Genomic DNA, 5,349 nt, shown 5'->3' on the forward strand with positions numbered 1-5,349 from the left:
AGAGTTTGAACTGGGGCATCACTGATATTGGTCTGTCTTCAGTTGAGTCTGCATCTGCATAGTGGCTGTGTCCCCTTCCTTATTCTCCGTCCTGCCCTCCCCTGGGACTAGCTATGTGAGCTAGCCCCATGGCTGCAACAAACTGAGCTGCCTCCCTGAAGCTGACTCTGTTTCAATAAGTTTTTTCCTTATTGCTCACAGATGCTCCAAACCCCGCTGGCTGCTTCTGCTCCCTTTGTCCTCCTGGGCTGATGACCAATGATCCTCGAGGAAAAGGGAGACCCCACAAAGCCAGAGTTACAGGGCAAGAAGCAGCTCTGCCGAGAAAAGTATTTTGTATCACCTGTAGGCAAATCTGTGGGGTATTTTCTTTATTGATTATTGGTTTGGGAGGGTCCAGACCACTGGGGTGGTACCACTTATGGGCAGGTGGTCCTGGGGTATAAGATAGCAAGCTGAAGAAGCCATGGGAAGTGACCCAGTAAGCAATGTTCATTCATGGCCTCTGCTTCTGTTCCTGCCCTGACTTCTCTTCATGCTGTCTTGTCTAGAATAGAGAGGACAGCCAATATTTTAGGCCTTGACCTCCAAGGTCAGCCAGGACCCAGGGAACAATGACATCCCCTCAAATCACCTTACTACTCTGATAAGACACCTAGTGTGCTAGCCAGAGAGACGCTGAGTTGCCCAGGAGACCTCTAAGCAGGGATGAGAGTCTATGGGGAGGGACCCAGTTCCTGGACTTCCAAGGGAAGTCACGTGTTCAGCCAGACCCTGAGGATGGCAAAACAGGTAAGAGGGACACTAAGCAGTAATGGCGCACACCTTTACTGACAGGGGTTGGGCAGGGAGATCTCTGTAAGTTCAAGGCAAACCTGGGCTGCGTAGTGAGTTCCAGGCCTAGAGCTGCAGTGAGGCTTGTGGTCGAAGACCAGCTTCAGCAAAACTCGTACGTTCCAGGGTAGGTGCAAAAGGAGCAGAGGTATGAGAGAAACAAGAGACAGCGGCACAGAACAGCATCAGGAGGGATGGTCAGTGAATTCTGAAACTGCCTCGTTTATTTTCCACATGCTTATATACTTTACTCCAAAAGGGGCGGAGGTGCAACGGGCTTCATTATCAGGATATAAGGAATAGACTTGAATTCTCCGACCTTTGGTCCAGGTGGATCCCCCTCTATATCCAAAACACTGACCAACCACACCCTAGGTCAGAATCTCTCTTTTGTAGCCTCGCCTGTTGTCAACAACTTGGGGTGAGCAAAAATTAGCTCAAACTCTCTGACCTCCAGTCAAGGTGGAACAGGCTCACAACTGCAGGCCCTCACACCCTGTCTCAAAACAAAACAATGATAAAAACCAAATGTGAGTTAAAATATTAGGGTTAAAACAGATCAAAGACACTGAAGGGGCCGGGTCTTGCAGCTGATACCACAGCCTAGCTAACCAGACAGGAGAGAGAATGAAGCTCTAACAGTAACAAGGCCTTAGCAAAAAACTCATTCTTGCTTTAATCAACCCACCTTCTGTCTTTCATGCTAATTATATTACTAAAAGTTTTTTGTTTTGTTTTGTTTTGTTTTACAAAGGGGCTAGAGAGATGGCTTAGCAGTTAAGATCACTTGCCACTCTTTCAGAGGACCCAGAACACGGTTCACTTCCCAGCACCCACTATCAGGCAGCTCACAACCACTCTAACACCAGTTTCAGGGGATCTGGTGCCTCTTCTGGCTGCTGTGGGTACTGCACACTTGTGAAGCACACACATACAGGCAAACACTCACACGCACAAAATAAAACAAATAGGGGCTGTAGTATTCACTTAGTGGTTAAGAGCATGTACTGCTCTTCCAGAGGAGCACAGAAGACTAGACTTCAAATCCTGGCACCTCCATCAGGTGGCCCACAGCCGCTTGTAACTCCAACTGCAGGGGATCCAACTCCCCCCTGGGCTACACACACACACACACACACACACACAGAGAGAGAGAGAGAGAGAGAGAGAGAGAGAGAGAGAGAGAGAGAGAGAGAGAGAATTAAAAATAGTAAAAGTTTAAAAAAATAAATCTTTTAAAAACTGTTATAAAACAACCTAGTAGGTATTTTTTTATGTTCTATAACAAAATATAAACAATGCAAAAGCAGAATATAATCTAAATTTCATTGGTGAATTGCCATGTGCTTACCAAAAAGGGACTCTGGGATTAAGGATGGCCCTCTCCTCCCAGACTCCAGCATTTTTACTCCAGACGTCCTCCAAGGCCCCCTGTCTTGGGCAGACTGGACCAGTAACTCTGTGGCTGAGAGAAAGGAGAGTACCTGAGGGTATTGAAAACATCGCACCTTTGGGAACAGCTAGAAAGAAAGTCATTTCTGGCAGTGTGGTCGGTGTTTATCTCTTGGTATTAAAATGTCTGCATTGAGAACGGGAAGCCAACTTTCCGGTTGTCCTGCCCTGTCCAGGACTCTGGCTTGACTGTCTGTGGCCTTTCCAGTCAGCCCTGCTGGATGTTGCAAGTGCCTACTTGGGTGATGTCTATTGGTCCGTCCACTACTTCTATCTGCTGCCTGCTATTTTTCTTCTACTTTTGCTTGCTATGAAATTAATAAGCTCACGCACTCAAGAAGAAAGAGTGAGTGTTGCCGACCATCCTCTGTACAGAACACAGGTAAATGCTAGTCTCCCAGAATTGTGTCCTCTCCGATTCTTGCGGATGCTGTGAGGAGGATTAGGTAGAATTCCCAAGAGAAGCTACGTCATTAGACCATCTTTGTGGGGACGTTTTCTACTGCTGATTTAGTCTCACTGTAGATTTACCCAGATTCTCTGATCCTTCATGATTTAGAGATAAAAGCTTTTGTGTTCTTGGAATTTTCTTATTCCATCCAAGATAGCCAATTTTTTAGCATTAAGTTTTATGCTATTCTCTTTTTTAAAATTCAGGTTTTGTTTTTTTAAATATTTATTTATTTATTATGTATACAGTATTCTGTCTGTGTGTATGCCTGAAGGCCAGAAGAGGGCACCAGACCTCATTACAGATGGTTGTGAGCCACCATGTGGTTGCTGGGAATTGAACTCAGGACCTTTGGAAGAGCAGGCAATGCTCTTAACCACTGAGCCATCTCTGCAGCTCCCAGGTTTGTTTTTTTTTTCAAGACAGGGTTTCTCTGTGTATCCCTGGCTGTCCTGGAACTCACTCAAACTCACAGAGATCCGCCTGCCTCTGCCTCCCAAGTGCTGGGATTAAAGGCACGCACCACCACCACCTGACTTTTTATTGTCTTAAGTGTATGTATGTGTGTGTGTTTGTGTGGGTGCAGAACAGGCAGTGGGGTTCCCTGGAGCTGGAGCTGCCTGATGTGGGTGCTGGAAACGAAACTCCAGTCCTCAGAAAAGAGCAGCCAGTGCCCTCAACACTGCCATCTCTCCAGCCAGTGCTCCCTTGCAATCCTTTTGTGTTTCTGCCGAATTGACCGTAATATTCTGCTCTGAGTAAGTTTTGAAGCAGGCATATTTGGCTGGGCTCTGGAGAGCCATTACTGAGTGACTGCAACTTCACTGAGCTTATAAGGGCTTTATTTTATCTTACTTATGTTTTTTGATTTGTAACCTGTCTTTTTTGATTTATTTACATCAGTATAAAATGTGTGGGCTCCAGTTGTTGATGTGTCATGTACAGTTTGGGGAAGAATTTAAGTAGTTTTTTTACAAGGTTAATTTTATTGTTTTGGGGATAATTATTAATTTTTCCCAAAACATTAGCACAAACTCTTTGCCATGGTTTATTGTCTTTTTAGAATTTTTTAATTTTATCAGCAGTAAAAGGTACTACAATCTCTGCTGGGTCTATACCTGCTAGTTGACAAAGTCTTGATTTTTCTATAATTAATTTAGAGACCATTTTTACATAAGTTTTAATTTTTTATTTGGTTTATGTGGTAAAAAGTTTCATTTTAAGATAATATCTTTCTTCTGCATTAAAATTTCTGTAGAGGAAAATTTGGAAGGCAATATGACTAGAATACAGTTAAAATTTAGATTTACCCTATCCACATATTCCTCCTGTAATTAATTTTTAACAATCATCTTTTTTTTTGTTTTAGCTGTTAATTTTTGAGGATTATTTAAGTCTTTTATACCATCTAAGGTTTTGTTTAAATGAATTATTTGATCAGATGTTACCCCAACAGCCAGTTATAGACAGGAAATGTCGCCTAACAATCTTTGAAAGTCATTAAAAATCTGCAACCAATCTCTCCTAATTTGTGCCTTTTGTGTTTTAATTTTTTGTAAACCTATTTTTTAACCTAGGTAATTGACAAAATCTTCTCTTTGTATTTTTTAGGAACAATTATAATCTCCATTTAGGCAAAACTTTTTATTTTTAAAAATTTTTTTTTTTGTTTTTTGTTTTTTGAGACAGGGTTTCTCTGGAGCTTTGGTGCCTGTCCCGGAACTAGCTCTTGTAGACCAGGCTGGCCTCGAACTCCCAGAGATCCGCCTGCCTCTGCCTTCTGAGTAAAGTATCTGCATTTGAATGAGATAGCAAAATGTCATTCATGTAATAGTAAATTACAGACTTAGGAAGTTGTTTACATATTATTTTTAATGGCTGACTGACAAAGTATTGGCACAGGGTGGGGCTATTGAGCATTTCCTGTGGGAGGACGGTCCATTGATATCTCCTATTAGGCTGAGAATTATTATAAGTAAGCACTGTGAAGGCAAACTTTTTTGTCCTCTTTTTGTAAAGGTATAGTGAAAAAACAACCTTTTAAATTAATACCTATAAGAGGCCATCCTTTTGGTAACAGAGAAGGCAGAGGAATTCCAGACTGTAGAGAACCCATCGGTTGAATCACCTTGGTAACAGCTCTTAGATCTGCCACCATTCTCCATTTTCCAGATTTCTTTTTAACAACAAATACAGGAGAATTTTAAGGGCTGGTTGACTAATACGGTGAGCATCTAGATGTTTTTGTACTGGCTGTTTTAAAGACTGCAGTTTGTCTTCTGTTAAAGGCCATTGTTTAACCCATATTGGTTTCTCAGTTAACCATTTTAAAGGTAGGGCCGTTGGAACCTCTGAAGTTGTTTTGTGTTTTTGTGCAGCCTGAATGACTGGTGACCTTTGTTTATAATACCTTATAATATCCTTTTTAGAAACATGAGTGTTGTCTGATTTTTCTATCCTGCCCAGTTCCTGCAATCATTGTCCCAGAGAAATCACACAGAGGTCTACATTAGTTATAAACTGATTGGCCCATTTGCTCAGGCTTTTTATTAACTCTTATAACTTATATAGCCTATTATTAGTCATTATTTTTATCTGTGTTATCCATGTGG

This window comes from Chionomys nivalis, chromosome 6 (assembly GCF_950005125.1).
Source record: "Chionomys nivalis chromosome 6, mChiNiv1.1, whole genome shotgun sequence".
Taxonomy (NCBI): Eukaryota; Metazoa; Chordata; class Mammalia; order Rodentia; family Cricetidae; genus Chionomys; species Chionomys nivalis.